General features: G+C 39.8%; 1 pseudogene; it reads right to left on the bottom strand.

Annotated features, from left to right (window-relative positions):
- Window positions 1-58: 58 nt before the first annotated feature.
- LOC115153013 (protein FAM204A-like) lies at window positions 59-17309 on the bottom strand (annotated as a pseudogene).
- Between the last annotated feature and the right edge of the window lie 10577 nt (window positions 17310-27886).

The raw sequence follows: 27886 nt of genomic DNA, 5'->3' as shown, positions 1-27886 counted from the left end.
GAAAGGAGCACCTTCATGATTAACCCACTTTACAGCAATGAATAAACGTATCATCCAGTAATGTACACCATATTTAATTTGAAGGAAAAAAATCCACGAAATGCTAAAAATCACAGAAATGTAATGGAAAATAGCACATAAAGCAGCCACCATGGAGTGCTCAGAGAATTAATTTGAACATTCTATAAATTCCATTTTTTTTTTTTTTACAGATTAGATGTTTTTCTATTGTTAGTTGTGTACAGTATCTTGACAATTTCTCACAAACATGATGGTACAAACGTGAATAAAAAATTATATGCATAAACAAAAATGTTATCTAACACAAACGTCATTAAATGAACTGAGAAATTACACAAATCTTCATTTTCTTTCTCTTCAGTGAAGACGTAAAGTCACATATAGCCCATGTTGCTTTTGGTTTCCCATCTTTGCTTGGCTTCAAACCTGAATCAATGTTAAAATACTGATTTAGCAAAACTTCTTTGCAAAATGTATTACTTATTACAGAAATTATAATGACAAAAATGAATCTGCATGAAATATACATATTTCCATGTTCTTGAGAGCTTGAAATAACAGTTAGTTGTGTGTTGTTCTTAGACATTAGCATAACACATTTTACACATTCTTACCATGACATCCACTGTGACAGTTCGAAAGTGCCCGTCTAATGTTAAACGACGGCTACAGTACACACTTTCTCTGTATAGTCAAACCCTAGCATGTATTTATACCTGTGCATGAAATAAGTAAAAAAGAAGCTGGCAAGCTAGCCAAATATGCATAACAAATGTATGTCACTAACAAACTGCAATTTAATGTAAATTAGGGAGATAATTGTGGGGAGGAGAGTAAAAAGACAAACCCCCAAGTGATTTGTTCCTTCCTTTTCTGGGCTGCCCGCGAAGCCTCCACTTCCTGTTTGCTTTGCACAAAGTCACGGCAATCGGTGGCTTGCGCGATTTTCACGGCCAACTATTGAAAGAGAGACAAGGCCCCTTAGATGATGTAAATCAGTCTCTCTGGCAAGCAGAGCTCTTCCAACTGATATGTCAGGGTGTCTTCTCATGAGTGCCTCCGGTTCCCGTTTTGTCTCACCCTGACCACGATGCAATGACGGCACCTAGATTGTGGGTTGGTGAAGAAAAAAAAACATAGTAAATACACATTCAACTGCTTAACAGTAATCGAAAATAACCATTTACCATGACTGTCATAATATTTACTTCATCGTTTGGATGTACAGTAAAGGAAAACATTTTATTTGAAACGTGCAGATCTTTAAATCAGAAGTTAAAAGGAACAACCGTGATTGCAAGTGGCAAACACGTTTTGTTCAAATATCAGTGAGGAAGTGCATGTATTGTTGAGCAGAAGAATCCCAATAACCCGTCACACAGAAGCACAGGAAACAAAAGGCAACATCCAGTCACTCCACACTTGGAACAAATCTCCAAACCTTTAGAAATAATTATCTAACACTCAGAGTACAATCAGGGGAAAGAAAAAAAAAGTCTAAAAATAAAAGGTAGTGAAGAAATGTGCCACCATTTCTCAACAACAACAAAAAAACATGCTAGTCAATTTAAAAAAAATAATTATAATTAAGTGGGATAAACTTTTATAGAAAGACAAAATGTTGGGATTAAGCAGGACAGTGCAAGCAGCCAGGAAACATTTAACTCTAAAGGCTTTTTATCACCATATTTCAGGAACCAAGGGTGTAAAAATGTTCTAATTTGGGATACATTAAAAGCCATAAAGGTCTTTCAAAAAGATTAATGGTACTTTGCTTGGATTTGAGATAAGGGCTTCAGCTGGCTGCAAGTACTGGGCTCCGGCTGGGCCCTCGAGGCATTCATCTATACAGTCACTTGGAAGATTTGTAAAAGCGTCTGCATAACCTGAAGCTAACATACTATGACAGTTTTCTAATTCCTTGCAATTTTTTTATAGGTTTAAAAGGCCCATAAATCATGTTTTCTAGGCAGAACTCTGGAGAAATGGAAAGTTACAATGGGTGATCATTCTCATGTTGGGAGTAGATTTGCCAGCAGATAACACCAGGGCATTTTGAGCACCATGTTTAAGTGGTGTAGGTGCTAAATGCTTTTGCTTGGATGTGGCGCAGGCTGGGATCATAAATCTGAAGGTTTATTCAATTGTTGACAATTCTCCTGCGTTCACACATTTGCCAAAAAATAAAGTCATTGGGTAAAAGAGGCATGGTTTTGAGAGAAAATCAAATGAAATTGGAAGATGCTAAATGGCTCCATGAGCTTTACAACCAGAGATGTATCTTTTTTTGAACACAAGGATTACCCACATTAACCTGCTCTCCTGTGGGGAGCATTTGAAATTCAAAATGTCTAGAAACCACGCCTTCCTAAACCCCCCGCCAAAAAAAAAAAAAGACACCGACACATTGACACTTTGACATAATTAAAACCCTCTCACATACCCCCCTCCCCCCTCTTCCCTTTTGAATGCAGCCACTGAGCGGTTAAAGCGGTAAAGGTCTTTACATTTTTTCTTTTTTTATCAATGCAGTCTACATCCCTGATTGTCTTTACTGGGGCTCAACATTAATGTCAACCAAGTTACCTAGGCGACAGAACAGATCAAAGAGACAAAAAAAAGCCCTCAAATGTCTGATTAATCAAGCCTGCAAACAGCTTATTTCTTTTAGCCTGCATGCAAGTATGAAAATGAGATTCCGAGAGCAGTACATTGTGCAGATTTGTTCATTCTTATCTGAACAAAGCCAGCGGCAGCTTATTTCATGGATCACTGGCACTGTCAGCGCTGTGGCGCCGAGCAGGTGACGGCTCCTCTTTCTGTGGCGAGAACAAAATTAGCAAAAAGTCGGCACAAATTAGCCTCTCATATTTTCTGTAATATGACATTATTTTTTCATTTACTTTTTTGATCCACTTTTCAGGATTTTTTCCTCCCCCTCCCCTTGTGTGTGTCTTAGTGCCAAATCCTTTCAAATCACAAGCCAGCAAAAATGAAAACATTTGCTGCCAGAATAAAAATACAAAGCAAGAAAAGAAAAATGGGCCTACTCGACGCAAAAACCTCATGTGTTCTTTGTTTAAGGTAGTCATACAAGCCTATTCCATGTTTCCGTAAGACCAATGTTAAAATGAAGATTTAGTGTCCGATAGCTTCAATTTTTTTCTCCCCAAAACCATTTTCTTTTCTTTCAATTCTGTCCTGAGCACAGCCTCCATTTAACACAAGGTTTATTCAAAGGATTAATACTGTGACCTTTGGAAGGTTTGCAGGCAGCGGATTTTTGCTGCATTATACTTTATACTGCCGCTGCTGCAGTAGCTTACAACCACTAGGAAAGTTAAATCAATAGTACCACTTTCTGTTGTCACTCATGGTTGGGTTGTCATAGAGATTCAAGTGGACTTCCAAATATGTGGCCTCGCTATATATATATATATATATATATATATATATATATATATCACTTCAGCACAGGCCATGTTAAAGATAAGGCCGTGATAAGGCATGTCCATTGTATTGACACAATATAGTATTGAGAACTTGCATTATCAATCATAGTCCCCTTTGAGCACAGCCTACTGCATAGACAGCATGGATGTGGCTTCTGTCAGTGACACAAATGGAATCCCTTCCAAAGTATGCAAGACATTGGGGATCATGCAGGTATTTCAACCAGTTTACCAACATGAGTTCATAGTCATCACAATGATTTACTGATAACTCTGTGCATTTCTCAGAATCCTTGGATATTCCAAGATACACATTACAAACAACAGCAGCAGCTTCAAAAGACAAATGGTAGGGAGAGAAGATTCAACTTAACGCAAATGCTTCTCTATATTAATAAAGTGTTCAGGCTGGTATTAACAATATGAAATAAATGATGGCTTTAAGGAAGAAATGGCCTTAAACCCATTCATAAAATGTCCTATCCAGGGAAGCCTCTTCCAATTAAAACATGTGAGAGGTGGATTAACAGGGGCTATGTGGCTTTGCCTCACTAAATCACCACCCCGAGCTGCTCCGCTGCATTTGACGTGTAAACGATTAATGACCAGCCTAATTCCCTTATCACACTACCTTAATGCCTAAATAATGTGGCCTTAGTCAACTTTGGGAAACAGGGCTATATAAGAATGGAATAAATATCAGATTAGGCAGCTCATATGTAATTTCAGTCTAATTTCGAAGAATCGAGGTAGGGAGGAAAAAAGGAAAACGGGTTTCTAGTCTGAAAAGTCAGAGTGCTATACTTCAACTTGACCTTGTTTATGCCATGTAAAAGCATTACTGCGACAATGAAGCATAAGGCAGTCTGTCCACTAAATTGCTTTGATGCCATTCAATCTATTTCCAATTATTGGTTGTCCTATCGGTGCAAGTTAAACAAAGAAATTATTATGTTGATAAGAACAAGTCTTGACAATGATTTGAGTGAAGCCCAGCAAACTAGGGACGTCCTGAAGACACGCGGCGACGTTCCCATTAGGTCCCTCAAGGGTTACGAAGCGATTATTATCCCACTGGACTTTCTAAAAACATTCTAAGAACATTGCGTGACAGTCCCAAAGGAACGTTCTCTGGGGGGACCCATGTCTAGTTCCCTGTAAGTTCCCAGGACGTCACTGAGGACCATGTCAGGACATTCTCAGGACTTTAATTTTACTACTCCTTAGGATGTTGCATGATGGTCCCAAGGGAACGTTCTCTTCGAGACGTTTTTATAGTTCCCGGTTTGTCCAATGGTCCCCTGAACGTTCTTGGGACATTGTGTCATGGTCCCCTGGAGGTTTTATCTAGTTCCCGATTTGTCCCAGGAACGTTTTTTAGGACGTTCTTTGGATGTTGTGTCATTGTCCCCTGGCCGTTGTCTAGTTCCCGGTTTTAGGACGTTCTTTGGATGTTGTGTCATGGTCCCCTGGCCGTTGTCTAGTTCCCGGTTTGTCCCAGGGCCGTTTTTAACACGTAGCAGGAAGACTGGAATGCCGTGAACCAAGAGGTTGTGAGTTTAAATCTCAGGTGAGAACATGTTAAATAATAATTACTGTATGAATCAACATACACAATGTAATCAAGTATGTCAAAGTGTTCAATATGTAAGTTGAAAACACTGTATGCAATATATTGTAGTGTGTAGCTACCTCATCAAGAGGTCCTGAGTTTATCTTGTCATAAAGGCTATGAGGAGTTGGGTTGACAATCCAATGACCCAAGTTTGAGTCCTGGTCAGGGCTACCACCGAATTTGCGAATTGGTGTCAGAAGTGTAATGGCGCTACCATGAGGCCATCGAAGGTGTGCCCAGGCATTAGGAACTTGAGATGGGGACGAAGAGGGGTAGTTGCTAGGTGTTGGACTTTAATCCAACACCTAGCAACCTCGTCAAGAGGTTTTAGATCTCTTGGTGTAACAGCTAAGGTGTTGTGTTGGCAGTCGCTGGAACCGGTTTTGAGTCCTGGGAAGTGGGCGAAACTTGGTCAATGCGGAATTTCAGTCCATTTTTTTGTGATGACGAATAGTCCTTATTCTGTAGGTGTTAAAAAACATCTAAGTACATCAAAGCATTACTGGCATTGGTTGTCTGGTGAGACCATTTGACTGCTTATCTAATCAAAGCCATGAGCTGTATATCCTCCCCATATATATATATATTTTTTTTTATTCAGGATGCATTGCCATATTCTCTCAATAAAGATTAGCATTATTGTCATTCAGGGGGCAGTCGTGTAAGAGGTTTATGTAATCTTGCTGCCAATTTGACAAACAGCATTACATGACATGCAAAAAGAGAGCCACTCCTGGGAAGATATTGCCGAACTGCCAGTGGTATAATGCATGTCTCTATTTTTCTGCTCCCTAATAATCTGATGCTAGATACTGTCATCTTTAGGGACTGAAAAAGAGTCGGAAAGTTTGCCCGCTTTGTGCATATTCCATTATCTTGCCTCTTCTGAGTAGGGAAGGCTTATTAGCAAGCTTTGAACTCACACTTACAATAATGTGCCATCAACAGTTTTATAAGCTAATTAGAAAAACAGTTTAATTAATGACTGACTGGCAATAAAATGGCAATCATGAAAAAAGAAACTAAGGGTGCTAAGCTTCCACTACCACCAATTAAGGCCTAATTACAAACAAATTATATATGTGTTTTGCTGTGGGCTTTAATAAAAAAATGGCTTTAATTAAAAGAGAAAACATGCTAATTAATTAAACAGCACAAAAAAAAATCTACATTGAAAAGTATGCTTTGCCTATCAAGTAATTAATGAAATACAATAATCTAAATGAGATTCCCAAGCATTTGATAAAAGCTTAGTAACCATTTCACAAAATCCATTTCAAAATTAAATGGGAAGAAATTGCATGTGAGTCATCCAGAGACACATACAATAAAGAGTTCATTCTGTGATGAATTGCTTATGCTGAAGGAAAAAGGAACGAAGAACAGACTTTCCTTAACTGTTTCTCAGTCGCCCGGGGGCCTTGCAGGAGAGAGGAAGAGAGCCTCATTTTCTGATGTGGGGCGGGCACAGTTTAAATCTGATAACGAGTGTTTTCCACAAAAGCAATGCTCATTAAAAAAAATGTGGCATCACAGGGAAAGGTACTGAAAAGAGAAAATACCAAAATAACATGAAACAGTCTTAGTTCAGCTCCTCTTCTCACCTAAATAGCCATGTTGTGCCACCTTTGCTTTACAGTACTTAAACAGTGGTTTCCAAAGCAATGCATGCTATGGTGGTATGGGTTTCTTTCCTAATATACAGTACCAGTCAAAAGTTCGGACACACCTACTCATTCCAGGGTTTTTCTTTATTTTTACTATTTTCTGCATTGTAGAAGGGTATATTTGAGATTCTTCAAAGTAGCCTTGATGACAGCTTGGCACACTCTTGGCATTCTCTCAACCAGCTTCATGAGGTAGTCACCTGGAATGCACTTCAATTAACATGAGTGCCTTATTAAAAGTTAATTTGTGGAATGTATTTCCTTCTTAATGCGTTTGAGCCAATCAGTTGTGTTGCAACAAGGTAGGGGTGGTAAACAGAAGACAGCCCTATTTGGTAAAAACACCAAGTCCATATTATGGCAAGAAGAGCTCAAATAAGCAATGAGAAACGACAGTCCATCATTACCTTAAGACATGAAGGTCAGTCAATATCAAACATTTCAAGAAATTTTAAGAAACAAGAAGTTTCTTCAAGTGCAGTCGCAAAAACCATCAAGCGCTATGATGAAACTGGCTCTCATGAGGTCCGCCACAGGAGAGGAAGGCCCAGAGTTACCTCTGCTGTAGAGTATAAGTTCATTAGAGTCAACTGCACCTCAGATTGCAGCCCAAATAAATGCTTCAGAGTTCAAGTAACAGACACATCTCAACATCAACTGTTCAGAGGAGACTGCATGAATCAGGCCTTCATGGTGGAATTGCTGCAAAGAAACCACTACTAAAAGGACACCAATAATAAGAAGAGACTTGCTTGGGCCAAGAAACAAACAATGGACATTAGACCAGTGGAAATCAGTCCTTTGGTCTGATGATTCCAAATGAGACTTTTGGTTTCAACTATTGTGTCTTTGTGAGACACGGAGTAGGTGAACAGATGATTTCCGCATGTGTGGTTCCCACCATAAAGCATAGAGGAGGAGGTGTGATGGTGCTTTGATGGTGAAACTGTCTGTGATTTATTTAGAATTCAAGGCACACTTAACCAGCATGGCTACCACAGCATTCTGCAGCGATAAGCCATTCCATCTGGTTTGCACTTAGTGGGACTATCATTTGTTTTTCAACAGGACAATGACCCAAAACACACGTCCAGGCTGTTTAAGGGTTATTTGACCAAGGAGAATGATGGAGTGCTGCATCAGATGACCTGGCCTCCAATTGAGATGGTTTGGGATGAGTTGGACCGCAGAGTGAAAGAAAAGCAGCCAACAAGTGCTCAGCATATGTGGGAACTCTTTCAAGACTGCTGGAAAAGCAATCCTCATGAAGCTGCTTGAGAGAATGCCAAGAGTGTGCCAAGCTGTCATCAAGGCAAAGGGTGGCTACTTTGAAGAATCTAAAATCTATTTTGATTTGTTTAACACTATTTTGGTTACTACATGATTCCATGTGTTATTTCATAGTTTTGATGTCTTCACTATTATTCTACAATATAGGAAATAGTAAAAAAAAAAAAAAAAACCTGGAATGAGTAGGTGCGTCCAAACTTTTGACTGGTACTGTATCTCTAGCTTCATTGAAATGGTAGAAGAAATTAGGGTCATAATAATATCATACCATTTTGAGTGGTATGAGAAGTGGACACAGCATATCTGGCCTTCAAGCAACCACCATTTACACGACTCTAGGCCTATAGCTCAGTCATACAATGATCTAACGTCAGGTGACTGTTAATTTGCTACTTATTGCCAAGAGCAGCACCTGTGGATAAGTTGGCGTGTCTTTCTCTGTTCAAAAATGTCACTCCTAACCACCTATCTATGGTGTGTTGAAGAGTGATATTTCTCTGGGTTCTGTACTTTAGACTACCAGTGGTTAGCCAAGTGTTTATGATGAACCATGCAGGTGTTTCTTTCTTTCCGTCATTTCCATACTCTTTAGCTTCTGGAACTCATGAAAAGGACACGACACCCCCTATTGTGTCAGAATACATAGTTTCTGTTTTGAAGTGGTAATGTACGCTAATAGCTGTGATCACTGCTAAGGGGAAACTGGAAGCACTAACACGGTGTGACAGTCTTTTGTCTTGTATTATTCTCACTTATTATATAAAAAGTGCTGCCTCAGAGTAAAAAACTAAATATTAAAAAAGGGAGCTTATTGCTCGGTTTATTGCTCGGTTTGTAGAGGAGAGGGATGTAATCAATTGTTGCAGGATGGAAGTCCGCTGAAGAGACAGTGAATTACAAATCACCATTGGATTAAGTTGCGCTTAGCTATTTTACTTAGGGCTAGCTGTTAAACTCATTCATAATGTATTATGAATGAATGAATAATAGGCATTTATGCACTTGTGTAGGCAGTTATAAGAAGCTATGCGCTGTTATGAATGCTTATAACAGTTGCTGTATTATTGGATATACATTTTAACTGAATACAGCCTTCTTTGTTTCATTTTTCAGGAATGCTTTCTGGAATCCATCTTTTAAATATGAGCTGCCGGATCCTATCAACTCTCCTGACAGAGGGTGAGCGAGTTATATATAGCGCTTAATATTATGCTAATTAAGGAAATGAATTACTCCATATGCAACGTACAGCTGTGTAAAATAATGTTCAGTAATCAAAGGATGGCGTCGCAAGTGCCCTAACTGGAAGACTTGCACCACTTAATCTACTGAACTAATATTAAGAAGTACTTTAGGGGCCAGAAGCTATTCCGAGTATTTTGGGACTTCTAAGCCGGCCTTTGAGAAACAACAAGAAAAGTACGGCTCTGCAAAAGATCAACAAACCAAACTGCACGTGAGAAAATAAGAAACATTGCCAACCCCATCTGCAAACAATGGTTTTCTAAAATGTAAAGGTATTAGCGATGAAAACGAAAGAGCTTCCTTTGAAACAACACTGCCTCAGTAAGGTACCAGTTAATAATATGAAAAGATACCTATAAGAAGAAATGTGATTGCTTTGTGTCACATTTTGGTGGACTTAATACTTAACTTGAACTTTTAAGAAGAACCGAGCTTTAAAAAGTATTTGAAACAAAGAATTTCAGACTTTGGAGAATATTTAAATATATACTTTAATGAGGAGACAATCTCAAAGCAACCTGTAATATTCTGGCAGTGTATTTTAGAACTCGAACAGATGAAAGCACATGTATCAGAGAATTTATAAGAAGCCTTAAAAAAAAGGGTTTTACCAAATTGTTTTAATATTCAGATTCAAAGTCAACAAAAAATTATGAATTGATTGTCGCGAGCTCAAAACACAGCAGAAACAAACAATTCCTTTATTGGAGGAACATCTTCAGACATTTCACTTTGGTTCGAAAAGCAATGCTGGCAGATTGAGAATTGAAATACTGTGACAACCTGGTACACTGTGAACTGTGTTTCTTTACAAACAATGCCTTGGGGGACAGACACAGCTTTCTTCAGTACTTCACAGCTGTCGAAATCCTTTTCCGTTCTTTCCATTACGAAAACCTGGTACGATTCCTCCACTAAAAAGCCTGCCATAATAATGTCTCTCAAGTGTTATGACAGTAAACAAATAAGCCATTACATACAGTATCAAATGAGACGCTTCAATAATAACCTTGAAATGTATTCTGACCACAGTTGGGAATATTGATCCACTAAATGTTTGTCACCATAGGACTGTCCAGAGTCAACACTAGTGTCTCAATCATAATTTGCAAAGTGCAATGAGGTTGAACTCAGGAAGAATTAGACGTGGGTATAAAACGCTCCACTTCTACGCACATTTCCCCAGAGCATGTTTAATACACCACATGCTATTATTTAACTAGGAAATGAAGCCGCAACCTTGACGCTGCCAGCAGCCACCACTTGAGCCATCTGTAGCAAACTATACTTCTCTCAAGTTTATCCTCTACCATAGATACTGTATATTTGGTCCAACATCCACTAAAGAGACGGAGAAAAACCTATTTGAAAAGGGATATTTCAGCAGTAACACATCAGTATCCCCTTCTGTGCAACATGGTTAACATACTACAGTAGAATAAATGGTGAAATGTCTATGTCCTACTCATTCATGGTACTGTATGCAGCTGTATTTTCCTATCTATTTACAAGAAGTCGGTGGAATTTGTAGGTCACTTGTCATTAGCTCTCATTGTCATTTAGACAATTTTACAGACAGGCTGATAGTGGGCTAAATGTTACCAGGCATTAAAGAACAATGAATGCAGTTTCTTACTCACCAGTTTTGTTGTATGTGAGAATGTCTTGAAAACTTCAGTCAATTCACTGTTCTGAGCATGAGGTAAACACAGATACAGAGTGAGCTATGGCTGCCAGACTGCTGTCAAGCCCATCCTTCATGTTCCTGGCAAGCTACAAGGGAGGTGACAGAGAGGCAAAGACCCTCAGCTAAGTCTGCCCAAATCCACTAGTGCTCTAAGAGGCTTTCTGGAACTACAGGTGCCACTTTGTCAGCCACAAAGCAAGTTTATTTGAATTTCTCTAACCTTTTCTTTGGCTATTTGCATTATTGTGTTTTATCGTCCGTTTTATTTTATGCTGGGTACAAGAACCAGTCTTCAACATCAGTCTGTTGGCATGTAAAATCAAATCACTTACCGTGTGTGTCTCTCATCAACATTTTTAATAGAGAACTAGGTTTTAATGTTTGATAGAGTACGACGATTTTGCGTGCATTGCCTAACCTTTGTTGAAGTTCAAGTGTTTATCTGAATTAAGGTTTAGGTACATGGCTGACAGACTTTTAATAGCGTGTATGCTGTACTGATGCATGAATATCACTGCTTCTATAAGAGCATCACATCTCTCACCTCTAGTTGTGACAATTGAACATACTGTAATCCCCAACTATGAAAAGTAGTAGCTGTGTCTTTTTAACTGCAATTATGGGTGCGTGGGCTACATTTTCTACTAAATTAGCTTCAAACCGCTTGATCCATGATGCCTGCCGAGACGAGTGCTTTCAAAACTGCAGGCATTGCATTTAGGGACGTGTGCACTTCAAAGGTATGAAACTTGCACCTTGAGAATGTTTTAAAAGTTGGCTTGAAGGCAATGTAGCCCTTCATTAAAAAGCAGAGCCAAAAGTCCTTTAGACACTGCCACACTTCAAAACTAAGGGGGAGGGATTTCCATTAACTCAATGGAAAAGGGCTGCAGGACTTCTCAATCAAGTGTGCCTGTGTGTGTTTTTGTTCCCCTATGTCTTTGCAGGAAGAAATGGCAGCGGATCCATTAGTTTGATTTGTCACAGCGGGAGCGCCCCAAAGATCTCTTATCAGTGCAACGTACCTCTCGAGTGGCGAGTCTGTCGCTCATCTCCTCCGCCTTCCCAAAGTCCCCTTCAGCGATGGCGCTCTCTGCTCTTTTCTAGGCTGGACTGGAGAGAAGGGGAACATTTTGTGATTTTAGAAATAGAAAGGGGGGGAAAATCTAAGAGTAACTTCCCCTGGGCCTTATTTTTTATAGGATTGCTATTAATACAAATATGTAGAAAACCTTTTTGATTGGATATTAGAAGAGAAATCTTTTTTTTTGGGGGGGGGGGGGGGGGGGGGTTACCAAACATAAATGTGACTCTTTAATTACACATTTCCATTACAGACTGGAGCAGGGGAGGGGGCAAAGATGCCCCTGGTTACTGATTGCAGGGTGGTTCCCTAAAAAAAGGAGACTATCCGAAGTAGTACAGTAAAGAGCATTTCTCCAAAAATATTTTACAGGGCACATGACGGGCAAGATATTATGCTTCTATATTAGGGGAGCCCTCTCTGAAGCATCTTAATAAAAATGATTCAAGGACTCATGGCCCTGTGTGGTTCAGTTGGTAGAGCATGGCATTTGCAACGCCAGGATTGTGGGTTTGATTCCCGGGCCCACCTATATATAAAATGTTTGCACGCATGACTGTAAGTTGCTTTGGATAAAAGCGTCTGCTAAATGGCATATATAAACATATAAATAAAGACTCACACTCATCCCTCAAATGAATTTGGAAAAAGACAGTAAGTGGAGCCTAATAATGAAATGAATAACTACATATACATAACTACATATATACAAACTTCTACCTCCACAACTTTACAATAGCCTTTTTTTCTGGCAATGTGGACTGAATTATAGACTGAATGTGCATGTCCCAAAGAAAATATTTTGTGCCTAGTGTGTAATTGACTTAACATTTATTAATGTAATATGAATGTCTAAATGACATTGATCACTAATGACAATGTTTGAACATGGAGGAGCAAGACCTTCTCGTTATGTTGACTTGACAAGTTCTGTTTAATTCAGCTTCTTGTTAATTATATCGTATCCATTCAAAGTAGGCCTCCTCTTTTGAAAATGAGTAAAAAACGCAGCAAAAATTCAATTTTATGGTACTTTGAGATAAAGTGAATTCAAATAACACTCCAAATAAGCATTACTAGAACTTCCAATTGAATTAGGACAAATTCCCCAACTTATACACAAGTATTATATTTGCAACCACTTTGCTTACATGACAATTTACATATAAAAATATGAATGTCTCTTTCTTGTTCTATTACATCAGACTTATCAAGTACATAACTTAATTTCTTACTTGAATCCATTTAGAAATAAACACATTTTTCCAAGAGTTGCTTATCTTATAACACACACACTACAGCTATTCGCCAGCACTTTCCTGCACACAGACGCAGGGCTGAGACACACAAAAACAAAAGCAGGTGACTGTCTGTGATTCCATTTTCCATACATCAGTTTCCAAAAATATAGCCTAAGCTAGTGCTATGCAGGCTAGATCGATGCCCCTGTAGGCTAGATTCATGGGTCTGACAATTAGGCTACTCAAAGTGTGAGAGGCTATGTTATTGTTGTATACGGAGCTTTCCACAAACAGTAACAAGGTGTGCAGAAGCTGTCAGGTCTTTGTACAGACATGCAGTACATACACTTCTCTCTAGAGCAAATCTACATCTTACATTAATCTCAACCAAAAAGGACAGTGGAGAATCATCCCAATGCCAAGATTAAGGTAATCTCATCATTACATTTAACACTATCTTTTATATTTTACTCAACGTCAGATTTGAGTCTAAAAACCTCTTAATCCACCTGTCATATTTGATAAAACAATGAGAAGTTACATAGGCATGGAAAGACAGAACACGTTCAATGCTTTTACCATAACTTGATGGCATTAAACACAGACAGGCAGGCGAGTAATGTGGCAGACATCTTTGTTACCTTGGGAGCAGGCTTGCTACAGGCAGGAGGTTGAAATCTATCATTGATGCCAAAGTACTGCGTAAGCCCATCCCAATGCCTTTCATGCTCCGCTTGAGGTTCTCTGCTGAGAAGAAAAAAAATTGTGTTCATGTTCATTATCGGTTCAGTACAAGACTACAGCATATGTTTAGAATATACATGGGTGATAAGTACCCATCCAATTTTTAGAAAGCCCTAGTAGAATAGGCTATTAGGTAGGCCTACACCAACAAGGCTATGTCCCGATTCACCACCCTTTTTCAGGAGTCTGCACTTGAACACCTACCATCATGGATTAAAAAGCATAGGATTGGTGTAGCCTAAGCATTGGCTAGAGCGAGTTTCCACAATTCTAAAATCCATGCAAGAAAGTGTGCAAGCTGTAGTGGGTGAAGTACTGGGACTCAGCCTTGAAGACTTTATTGTAGAGCTACAGTTGAAGTCAGAAGTTTACAAACACATTTAAACTCAGTTTCACAATTCCTGACATTTAATCCTAGTAAAAATTCCCTGTCTTAGGTCAGTCAGGATCACAATTTAATTTAAGAATGTGAAATGTCAGAATAATAGTAGAGAGAATGATTTATTTCAGCTTTTATTTATTTCATCACATACCCAGTGGGTCAGAAGTTCACATACACTCAGTTAGTATTTGGTAGCATTGCCATTAAATTGTTTAACTTGGGTCAAACGTTTCAGGTAGCCTTTCACAAGCTTCCCACAATATGTTGGGTGAATTTTGGCCAACTCCTCCTGACAGAGCTGGTGTAACTGAGTCAGGTTTGTAGGCCTCCTGGCTCGCACACGCTTTTTCAGTTCTGCCCACCAATTTTTTATAGGGTTGAGGTCAGGGCTTTGTGTTGCCCACTCTAATACCTTGACTTTGTTGTCCTTAAGCCATGCAAAATGCCACAACTTTGCAAGAATGCTTTGGGTCATTGTCTATTTGGAAGACCCATTTGCGAACAAGCTTTAACTTCCTGACTGATGTCTTGAGATGTTGCTTCAATATATCCACATAAATGCCATCTATTTTGTGAAGCGCACCAGTCCCTCCTGCAGCAAATCACCCCCACAACATAATGCTGCCACCCCCTTGCTTCACGGTTGGGATGGTGTTCTTCGACTTGCAAGCCTCCCCCTTTTTCCTCCAAACATAACGATGGTCATTATGGCCAAACAGTTCTATTTTTGTTTCATCAGACCAGAGGACATTTCTCCAAAAAGTACAATCTTTGCCCCCATGTGCAGTTGCAAACCGTAGTGGCATTTTTTATGACAGTTTTGGAGCAGTCTCCTTGTTGAGTGGCCTTTCAGGTTATGATGATATAGGACTTGTTTTACTGTGGATATAGATACTTTTGTACCCATTTCCTCCAGCATCTTCACAAGGTCTTTTGCTGTTGTTCTGGGATTGATTCGCACTTTTCGCATCAAAGTACGTTCATCTCTAGGAGAGAGAACGCGTCTCCTTCCTGAGCGGTATGACGGCTGGTGGTCCCATGGTGTTTATACCTGCATACTATTGTTTGTACAGATCAACATGGTACCTTCCGGCCTTTGGAAATTGCTCCCAAGGATGAACCAGACTTGTGGAGGTCTACAATTTTTTTACTTAGGTCTTGGCTGATTTATTTTGATTTTCCCATGATGTCAAGCAAAGAGGCACTGAGTTTGAAGGTAGGCCTTGAAATACATCCATAGCTACACCTCCAATTGACTCAAATTATGTCAATTAGCCTATCAGAAGCTTCTAAAGCCATGACATTATTTTCTGGAATTTTCCAAGCTGTTTAAAAGGCACAGTCAACTTAGTGTATGTAAACTTCTGGAATTGTGATACAGTGAATTAAGTGAAATAATATGTCTGTAAACAATTGTTGGAAAAATTACTTGTGTCATGCACAAAGTAGATGTCCTAACCGACTTACCAAAACCATATAGTTTGTTAACATGAAATTTGTGGAGTGGTTGAAAAACAAGTTTTAATGACTCCAACCTAAGTGTATGTAAACTTCCGACTTCAACTGTACGTAATACAATTACATTTTCAAAAATAGATAGGCCTACATTACCTTTCATTGTTTGATTCCATGTTCTTAGTTGCCGATTTATCATCTGTTTAGTGACGTGAAACAAAGACATTAATCGTGGTTACCTGTGAACTGCCAAGTAAACTCCAAAAACCACCCTTTGTTGTATTGTGTCATGACCTCAGAAATATAGACTACACTGTGGTAATATCCCTTCAAAACAATGAAAAGGGGTAGACTGGTTGACTATTTTTTTCAGTGACTTTTGATGGAACTGTATATAATTTAATTATGTTTCCCTTGGATCCATTCCAGTTAAACTTTTATAGCTAGAAGACTATTAACTCAATTATAATACCATTCAGAATTAAACAAGGACAAATGAAAGTCAGTGAATAGGCACTTAAAAAAAAAAAAAAACAAGGGTCATGAGACACTTGGGCACAGGATGACCCCTCTGCTCTGGTTTTCCCTTTTCCATTATTTCTGTGATAGATAGGTCAAGTAGGTTAGGCTTACATCTGACCAGAGCAAAGATGTCCTTGATCTTTATCTTCAGTGGCTATGTGTTAAAACGTGCAATTCACCTTTCTTATATCGTCCTTTTCTCTGCTGTCTTTTTTGGGGGAGTTTCATTGTGTTGATCTCATCTTTTTTCTTCTGTTGCTCTTTAAATTTCTAAAGAACATGAAGCGCAACCATTCACATTTAGCGTTAACAAAAGCATTAACCCAAATCATGAAAACCTCCTTTTCAACACTTAATAAATGATGTTTGTGTGATGTGTATATCACGTTGGTGTCTTTAGTCACATTAAAACATACAATGTAGCTTTTCAAATGAGTAGCCTATCCACATTTTACTTGCTTTTGAAAGGTGGTGCAACACTTCACATACTTGCCAAATCTCCTCGGAAATCCCGGGTAAGGAGTCCAAACACGGGTCATTTTCTATGAAGGGCTGGATAGAAGAATAACTTGTGTCTCCAAGTGTAACACAATTTTGCTTAAGACCAGGCGAAAGTCCAACTGCAGGACGTTGAACGTTAGTTGCGGCTATTTCTTGATTTGCAACACCTTGGTCGTATTCATCGTCTGAACTCATTTCTGCATCGGTCAGACCTTTCGGTAAAAGTCCGCTGTACATGTTGAGAAGGGCAAATCAACAACGATGTATGCTCGGGTTATGACGTGTTAGTCATAATCCAAAACAAACTGGTATACCTCTTTTTTTACAAAATCAAAGACTGTAAACATTTTCTCTTCCTGGTGGACACTATGACTCTTGCAAAACAACCGCTCTGATTGGGTAAAACAATATCACTTCTACCAATGAGAACCGTTCTTCTATCGATGCGTCAAACCCCATGGTTGCGTTCCAGGTCGTCTTTATTAGGCTACAATTGCAATGCGCATCTCAGATAATTACTGAGATGTTGAACACTTGTCCCTGTTAGAATTAACAGAATTGTAGAGCGATAATTTGCCAAAAAAGGGGAGAATTGGCACACAGCATTTTTGGGGAGGGTTGTGTTTTTGTTATTTGGCACAGGGGGATAGTGCGTCTTCTCCCTGGTTTACCTTTGCCCTTATGCAGGTGTTCACTATAATTTCTTCCATTCTAGCCAAATTTCCTCATCTGCTTGCATGCCCCTTCCCTACAGTGCATTCGGAAAGTATTCAGACCCATTGACTTTTCCTAATTTTATTACGTTACAACCTTATTCTAAAATTGATGAAATTGCTTTTTGAATGCTGAGTTTGCAAATATGTTTCAAGGAAAACGGTGGCTACTTCGAAGAATCTCAAATATAAAATATATGTTAACACTTTTTTGGTTACTACATGATTTCATATGTGTTATTTCATAGTTTTGATGTCTTTACTATTATTCTACAATGTGGAAAATAGTAAACATAAAGAAAAACCATTGAATGAGTAGGTGTGTCCAAACTTTTGACTCGTACTCTATATATACACACATCTGCCAACCTTTCTAGAAACCTGTTTTCGCTTTGTCGTTATGGGATATTGTGTGTAGATTGATGAGGACTAGTTTTTATTTAATCCATTTTAGAATAAGGCTGTAACGTAGAAAAATGTAGAAGAAGTCAAGGGGTCTGAATACTTTCCGAATGCACTTTAAATCAAGCTGTTTTGGTGCTTTCCTTATGTACTACGTTTTCCCGAGCGCTAACTATACCACAAGTCAATACAGTCTGCCAGTTTAACTGTCCACGGACATATGGAGCCGTATTTGTGTAATTTAAAAAAAATGTTTATCTCAATACCAAATTCTCTTGGTAACAATTAAGTACCTTACTGTAATTGTTTTCCACTAAAATGGTCAAAAATAGCTTTTTAACAAAAATACATTTCTCAAGCAAGGTTTAAAATCACATATTTAGAAGATAAATTGTAGACGGGTGTTATGACTTTGTGACTGTGGTAACGAGTGACGACCAGGCACAACTCTGATATAAAGTGTTTTTTTCTCTCAAAGTTGCCGGTATGTCACGTGTCCTACTTATATCAGTACACTCGTAACAACCTAATCATTACGAAACTTCTATTCGATCAAATCAGCCATATGTAGCAAATAAGCCATTACATTTTTTTGTTTACCAAATTCGACACTCAATGACCTTCTAACAAAAATTCCTCGCTTGGTGAACAAAAAAACTCAAAATCGCCACCTGCTGGAGAAGACAGATTTTGGGCCCAGTTATCCCTCTCGCTTCGCCGGTTCCTTTCTGGTGTGTATCAATCCACTCGAGCGGAGGGGCCTAATAGGAGCAATATGTAGCCTGAAAACTAGCTGTTATTGTCAGAGAGGTGGAACTCTATTTGTTATTGGTCTATTAACTTATATCACCTGGTGATGTCACCAAGCAAGCCAAAACTCCACTCATGCAAAACCTGCTGATTAGAAGTTCCTGTGTAGACAGTGGCATGTATTCATGGGTGCCAAGAGAAGCCAGGCTTCCCCCCCAAAAATTAAGTAAAAACTAAAAGTAAAAAATAATTAAGAAAAATTGATATTTTGTCTCTCTGTTTTTCATAATTTTCCTTATATTCGGAAGAGGCTGAATGTATCTCACAGGAGAAAGCATCCGAGCGAGCGAAACAGCAACCCTCTGTCTCTCTACGTGTAGAGATGCCGTCTGGTCCAAACGAGTACGACATTGTTGCCGTCAGTAGCATTGAAGGCAAGAGAAGCCAGTGAGCATCTAGCCTCCCTTGACAAACAAAGTTTACAAAATTAGCCAATCAGCTTTCAGCTAAACTGAGCGAGCTCAACTGTGAATGTTCCTGGCGCACCAGAGAAAAGTATCAAGGAAAGCCAGCTTGGATTTGGTGTCACTCCTATCCAATCCAAATGAAAGCATTATGTAATTGACAGAAAAACTTCAATTGTTCATCTTGTTGTGTTGTTGACCTCCGGTGGCTAGCTGGCCAGCTAGCTAAAATTGTCCCTTTCCTAAATTAGCCATGGATGGAGATAGGGATTTGGACTTGTGGTTTTACTTAATTCTCCGTACTGGCCAATGATTATAACAGCGATTCTGATCCAACCATTAATTCATACATTGTTGTGCCCCTGGCCTGAGAGGATGAAAGTTCAATATGTTGCTAGATGTAAAATGCTAATGTTAACTAGCTAATGTTGCCAATGAATGGAAGTTAGGCTACTGAGCAAGCATTTTAGCCAGGTAGCGTAGGACAACAAAAAAGAAAAGTGTGTCCTGTATGACAGAGTGATAGAGCGTTTCGTCAACATGAAAGAGAGGAGGATGGCATTGGCATTCCTCTACAAGTAGGGTGAGTTAACATGTTTTTCTACTTGCACAAACGCGCACGCATACACACAGAAATCAGAACCATGGACAGCCACATCATTCCCCAGTGATTTTAGCCACACACCACTACTGTGTGTAGATTGTATTTTCAACCAGAAATGATCAGGAAATAACAATGATCACATTTTTTTCACACTTTTACAGTGTTCATTTCATCAGCTGTTGCACGATATGATACAAAACACAGGAAACAGAATTTGGCACTTGGCCTTCAACAAGGTTTAACATTACTCATGGCTTCTGGAAGGTTTGTAGAAAACTTAGTAAGAGAGGAAAGGTATATCTGAGTGGTGTTTTAAGGGCAATATAGTAAATACAATGTTTACCTATTAAATTTCAGACTCAAAGCCATAAACACTAACCAATACATTTTTGGTTCAAAATTAAATAATACATTTTTATTGAGTTGCCGCCCACAGATTTAGAAAATGTGGCAGGTGGTTGATCTCCCGTGAGACAATCCGATCATTGGCCTCTTTCATGCTCCTCACTCTGCTCTGACTCTCTTATTGCCTAACATAGCAGACACATATATGAGATGTACCGTAGTGGGCCAGTGGCAGAACAGTAGTCATTGGTGCAGGGTTTTAGGTGGGGTTGTCACGTCCTGACCAGTAAAAAGGGTTATTTGTTATTGTAGCTTGGTCAGGGTGTGGCAGGGGGTGTTTGCTTTGTGTGTTTCGGGGTTTTGATGTATGTTCTATATTTTCCTTTTCTATGTTCATTCTATGTCCCCGATCTATGTGTTGTATTTCTTTGTTTTGGCCTGGTATGGCTCTCAATCAGGGACAGCTGTACATCGTTGTCGCTGATTGGGAGCCATACTTAGGTAGCCCTTTTTCCACCTGTCTTTTGTGGGAAGTTGATTTTGCATTGCTGTTAGTAGCCTGCGAAACTGTTCGTTCGTTGTGTTCCTTCTTGTTTATTGTTTTTGCTGGGTCACTGTTTATATTAAAATACGATGAACCCAACCCACGCTGCGCCTTGGTCTCACTCTAACAACGGACATTACAGGGGTAGTGTACAGTATATCTTTCGTTCCAGCGCCATGCTGCTATCATCAAGTGTGCCTTTGCTTTATGAAGCTGCACTTTACATGTCCTGAGACAGCAGCAGCCTGTTTCAAACTCACCTGTACACCTTCCTGTCTGAATCTGAATCTGCACTGTCTCTCCTCCTCTCTCACCCTCTTGCACAGGTATGACTGAGGAAGCCAGTGACAGATTACATTTAGGAAGAAGTGTAGTTTACCAAGGAAGCAGTAATATAGTGATATGACATCTCCAATACTTTGTCACAGATTGTGTATTGACTAATACTATGTTGACCAGAGTTATTATTTATAGTCAGGTAGAAGGTCTTAATGTGTCCCACAGATAAAGGCTGCAATGAGTTCATCATGCAGACATTGTCGCAATGGTATGTTTGTGAACATGACAGGTAATTAGAGAATTCACAATATATGAGAAATGCTTTCTTCACATCTAATACCTATAGAGCCATCAACCACCCAAGCCACTGCCTGTTCACCCCGCTATCATCCAGAAGGCGAGGTCAGTACAGGTGCATCAAAGCTGGGACCGAGAAACTGAAAAACAGCTTCTATCTCAAGGCCATCAGACTGTTAAATAGCCATCACTAGCCGGCTTCCACCCGGTTCCGTAACCCTGCACCTTAGAGGTTGCTGCCCTATATACATAGACATGGAATCACTGACCACTTTAATAATGGAACACTAGTCACTTTAATCATGTTTAAAATAATGTTTACATACTGCTTTACTCATCTCATATGTGTATATACTCCGACATTGCTCAATCTAATATTTGTATATTTCTTAATTCCATTCTTTTACTTTTAGACTAGTGTGTATTGTTGTGAACTGTTAGATACAAATGTGCTGTTGGAACTAGGAAAACAAGCATTTCGCTACACCCGCAATAACATCTGCTAAATATGTATATGTGACCAATATGATCTGATTCTGATTTGATACATGTGTGCACCAAAGTTGAATCTGAGTTTAATTAAGCTGCACTCTGTACACTCCTGACATTAGGGAATATCACACTCACCTCACCAACTTCCCTACCTGCTCTTTCGTCCTCCTCACTCTGCTCTGACTCTCTTGTTGCCTAACATAGCAGACACAGACATCAGATGTACAGTAGTGGGCCAATGACAGAACTGTAGCCATTGAATTTGGAATAAACAAATACATTTGGAATAAACACATTCATGGCCACATTTTGAGGTTACTGTAACTACAGCTGAAGTAGGAAGTTTACATACACTTAGGTTGGAGTCATTAAAACTCATTTTTAAACCACTCCACAAAATTCTTCTTAACAAACTATAGTTTTTTTTGGCAAGTCGGTTAGGACATCTACTTTGTGCATGACACAAGTAACAGTTCTTTACAGACAGATTATTTCACTGTATCACAATTGCAGTGGGTCAGAAGTTTACATACACTAAGTTGACTGTACATTTAAACAGCTTGGAAAATTCCAGAAAATGATGGCATGGCTTTAGAAGCTTCTGAAAGGCTAATTGACATCATTTGAGTCAATTGGAGATGTACCTGTGGATGTATTTCAAGGCCAACCTTCAAACTCAGTGTCTCTTTCCTTGACATCATGGGAAAATCAAAAGAAATCAGCCAAGACCTCAGAAAAAGAATTGTAGAACTCCACAAGTCTGGTTCATCCTTGGGAGCAATTTCCAAATGCCTGAAGGTACCACGCTCATCTGTACAAACAATAGTACGTTAGTATAAACACCATGGGACCACACAGCCGTCATACCGCTCAGGAAGGAGATGCGTTCTGTCTCCTAGAGATGAACGTACTTTGGTGTGAAAGGTGCAAATCAATCCCAGAACAACAGCAAAGGACCTTGTGAAGATGCTGGAGGAAACAGGCACAAAAGTATCTATATCCACAGTAAAACGAGTCCTATATCGACATAACCTGAAAGGCCGCTCAGCAAGGAAGAAGCCACTGCTCCAAAACTGTCATAAAAAAGCCAGACTATGGTTTGCAACTGCACATGGGGACAAAGATTGTACTTTTTGGAGAAATGTCCTCTGGTCTGATGAAACAAAAATAGAACTGTTTGGCCATAATGACCATCGTTATGTTTGGAGGAAAAAGGGGGAGGCTTGCAAGCCGAAGAACACCATCCCAACCGTGAAGCACGGGGGTGGCAGCATCATGTTGTGGGGTGCTTTGCTGCAGGAGGGACTGGTGCGCTTCACAAAATAGATGGCATCATGAGCTAGGAAAATTATGTGGATATATTGAAGCAACATCTCAAGACGTCAGTCAGGAAGTTAAAGCTTGGTTGCAAATGGGTCTTCCAAATGGACAATGACCCCAAGCATACTTCTAAAGTTGTGGCAAAATGGCTTAAGGACAACAAAGTCAAGGTATTGGGGTGGCCATCACAAAGCCCTGACCTCAATCCTGTAAAATATTTGTGGGCAGAACTGAAAAAGTGTGTGCGAGCAAGGAGGCCTACAAACCTGACTCAGTTACACCAGCTCTGTCAGGAGGAATGGGCTAAAATTCACCCAACTTATTGTGGGAAGCTTGTGGAAGGCTACCCAAAACGTTTGACCCAAGTTAAACAATTTAAAGGCAATGCTACCAAGTACTAATTGAGTGTATGTAAACTTCTGACCCACTGGGAATGTGATGAAAGAAATAAGAGCTGAAATAAATCATTCTCTCCACTATTATTCTGACATTTCACATTCTTAAAATAAAGTGGTGATCCTAACTGACCTAAGACAGGGAATTTTTCTAGGATTAAATGTCAGGAATTGTAAAACTGAGTTTAAATGTATTTGCCTAAGGTGTATGTAAACTTCCGACTTCAACTGTATAAAATTATTCTTGTCTTTACATTTGAGCCAAATCAAATGAAATCAAATTTCAAATCATATAAAATTTTATTGGTCACATACACATGGTTAGCAGATGTTAATGCGAGTGTAGTGAAATGCTTGTGCTTCTAGTTTCGACCGTGCAGTAATATCTAACAAGTAATCTAATAATTTCACAACTACCTTATACACACACAAGTGTAAAGGAATGAAGTGTAAAGGAATGAATAAGAATATGTACATATAAATATATGGATGAGCGATGGCCGAACAGCATAGGCAAGATGCAGTAGACGGTATAGAGTACAGTATATACATATGAGATGAGTAATGTAGGGTATGTAAACATTATATAAAGTGGCATTGTTTAAAGTGACTAGTGATACATTTATTACATCCAATTTTGAATTATTAATGTGGCTAGAGATTTGAGTCAGTATGTTAGCAGCGGCCACTCAATGTTAGTGATGGCTGTTTAACAGTCTGATGGCCTTGAGATAGAAGCTGTTTTTCAGTCTCTCGATCCCAGCTTTGATGCACCTGTACTGACCTCGCCTTCTGGATGATAGCGGGGTGAACAGGCAGTGGCTTGGGTGGTTGTTGTCCTTGATGATCTTTTTGGCCTTCCTGTGACATTGGGTGTTGTAGGTGTCCTGGAGGGCGGGTAGTTTGCCCCCGGTGATGCGTTGTGCAGGCCTCACTACCTTTTGGAGAAGCCTTACGGTTGTGGGCGGAGCAGTTGCTGTACCAGGCGGTGATACAGCCCGACAGCATGCTCTCGATTGTGCATCTGTAAAAGTGTGTGAGTGTTTTTGGTGACAAGCCATATTTCTTCAGCCTCCTAAGGTTGAAGAGGCACTGTTGCGCCTTCTTCTCCATGCTGTCTGTGTGGGTGGACCATTTCAGTTTGTCTGTGATGTGTACGCCGAGGAACTTAAAATTTTCCACCTTCTCCACTACTGTCCCGTCGATGTGGATAAGGGGGTGCTCCCTCTGCTGTTTCCTGAAGTCCATGATCATCTCCTTTGTTTTGTTTTGTTGAGTGTGAGGTCATTTTCCTGACACCACACTTCGAGGGCCCTCACCTCCTCCCTGTAGGCCGTCTCGTCGTTGTTGGTAATCAAGCCTACCACTGTAGTGTCGTCTGCAAACTTGATGATTGAGTTGGAGATGTGCATGGCCACGCAGTCATGGGTGAACAGGGAGTACAGGAGAGGGCTGAGAACGCACCCTTGTGGGGCCCCAGTGTTGAGGATCAGCGGGGTGGAGATGTTGTTTCCTACCCTCACCACCTGGGGGCAGCCCGTCAGAAAGTCCAGGACCCAGTTGCCCAGGGTGGGGTTGAGACCAAGGGTCTCGAGCTTAATGATGAGTTTGGAGGGTACTATGGTGTTAAATGCTGAGCTGTTATCGATGAACAGCATTCTTACATAGGTATTCCTCTTGTCCAGTTGGGTTAGGGCAGTGTGATTGTGTCTTCTGTGGACCTATTGGGGTGGTAAGCAAATTGGAGTGGGTCTAGGTTGTCAGGTAGGGTGGAGGTGATATGATCCTTGACAAGTCTCTCAAAGCACTTCATGATGACGGAAGTGAGAAAGTTGTTTAGTTTGTCTGGGAGCAAGACATCGGTGTCTGTGGCGGGACTGGTTTTCTTTTTGTAATCCGTGATTGTCTGTAGACCCTGCCACATACGTCTCATGTCTGAGCCATTGAATTGCGACTCTACTTTGTCTCTATACTGACGCTTAGTTTGTTTGATTGCCTTGCGGATGGAAGAGCTACACTGTTTGTATTCAGTCATGTTTCCGGTCGCCTTGCCATGATTAAAAGCAATGGTTCGCGCTTTCAGTTTTGCGTGAATGCTGCCATCAATCCACGGTTTCTGGTTGGGGAAGGTTTTAATTGTCACCGTGGGTACAACATCACCGATGCACTTGCTAATAAACTCGCTCACCGAATCAGTGTATACATCAATGTTGTTGTCCGATGCTATCCGGAACGTATCCCAGTCCACGTGATCGACTTGAGCACGGGCGTTTCATGTTTTAGTTTCTGTCTATAGGCTGGGAGAAACAAAATGGAGTCGTGGTCAGATTTGCTGAAAGGAGGGAGAGGGGGGGCTTTGTATGCGTCGCGGAAGTTCGAGTAGCAATGATCCAGAATTTTGCAAGCCCGGGTCACGCATTCGATATGCTGATAACATTTAGTGAGCCTTGTTTTCAGATTAACCTTGTTAAAATCCCCAGCTACAATAAATGCAGCCTCAAGATATGTGGTTTCCAGTTTACATAGAGTCCAATGAAGTTCTTTCAGGGCCGTCGATGTGTCTGCTTGGGGGGGATATACACGGCTGTGCATATATTTTCATACTGGTCCCCCGTGGGAAACAGACTCATAACCCTAGCATTGGAAGCACCATGCTCTACCAACTGAGCCACATAGGACCATTGTTACGTAAGCATAGAAAGTGTGCATGTTCAAGACAGCATGCAGGTCGCAGGTCTGTGCTGCCATACCAAGCAAAAGAGCAGTAACTGCACATATGGTCAAAAATGTGTTATTCAGATTTTTTATACATTAAATACATGCTTTATTATGTGGACACATATCCTGCCTCAATTGTGTTATATTATGGAGAAAATTGGGGATCATATTTGCAGTAACTGAAAAAAGTTAAAGTGAATGCAAGGAAAAAGGCAGTACCTGCCATCACTTATGTCAGTTACTGCCTTTTACCTTGGTTTCGCTGAGCTTTGGGCTGCAGTGTCTACGGTAAACCTTGGTATTATTTATTGTTCTTTGCTGATACAAGTATCAAACTATATGATACTGACAGCCACATACCAATAAATATACTAACACAAGATTGTATTGAAATAAAATCACCATGGAAACATATTCCAGTGGGTGTACCAAGCAAGAAGGCAGTAACTGCCGTCTAGGGTCAAAGGTCAGAGGTCAGGGTCAATATGAATAAAAAAATAACCTCATAGTAATAAACAGATAACCACATTTCCAATGATCTGTCCACAATTCATTTGACTGGACAATAAAAAAAACTTTTTTCAGTTTCACTCTATGAGCAGTTACTGCTCTTTTGCTTGGTAGGGCAGTGTGGAGATCTTCACAATTGCTATTATAATCTGCACAGAATCTCAAACAGCATTGATCACTTGCACTATGTACTTTCAATGTAATCACAACTTCAATCCAGGTCTTTTGGTTGTGCTATTATAGTGAACAAAAATATAAACGCAACATGCAACAATTTCAAAGATTTTGCTGAGTTAGAGTTCATATAAGGAAATCAGTCATTTGAAATAAATTCATTAGGCCGTAATCTATGGGCGCAGCCATGGATGGGCCGGGGATGGCATAGGCCCACCCACTGGGGAGCCAGGCCCAGCCAATCAGAATGAGTTGTTCCCCACAAAGGGGCTTTATTACAGACAGAAATGCTCACTAACAGGGATGTTAACAAATTTGTACATAACATTTGAGAGAAATAAGCTGTTTGTGCATATAGAAAATGCCTGCGATCTTTTATTTCAGCTTATGAAACTTTACATGTTGCTTTTACATTTTAGTTCAGTGTAGATGAAGCACCATGATAACACATTAAGTTGTTGTATAAATACTAAATATCCGACATTGCATTCCCATTTGAACTTTGTTGTGCTTTTAAATGATTGAAAGCGCAGTGTTAACACATTTAGATGACAACTAAACCAATAATCAGACATTGTTTTTCCATTGTAATTTGGTTGTGCTTTTAGATGGTTGAATGCATAGTGATAACACATTAGGAATTCAACAAACTTCTGTCTGTCTGTTTGAGTAGGTGAATAAAGGTTGAAATGTCATTGATCATCGTCTCAACCAAATATTACCCACATTTCCATGTAGGAATTACGTGGTGTGCCTTCTCTTCCGATCCGAACGGCTATTCCTCATGCAAGGCTATTCCTCGTGACTGGTTGTGTTTATGTGTGGCATAAACACAATCGGTCACAATGTTTTAGTAGATTTTGTTGCTTCAAAAGTCACATGTAGGCTACCTGAGCACGTTTGTCCAAAATATAATTCCAGCATCCAAACTGTGCAAAAGCCATTTAATGAATGGAAAAAGACATCTATTACA

Source organism: Salmo trutta, chromosome 18, assembly GCF_901001165.1.
Source record: "Salmo trutta chromosome 18, fSalTru1.1, whole genome shotgun sequence".
In the NCBI taxonomy this organism is placed as follows: Eukaryota; Metazoa; Chordata; class Actinopteri; order Salmoniformes; family Salmonidae; genus Salmo; species Salmo trutta.
This window is presented reverse-complemented; position numbering and strand designations above follow the sequence as displayed.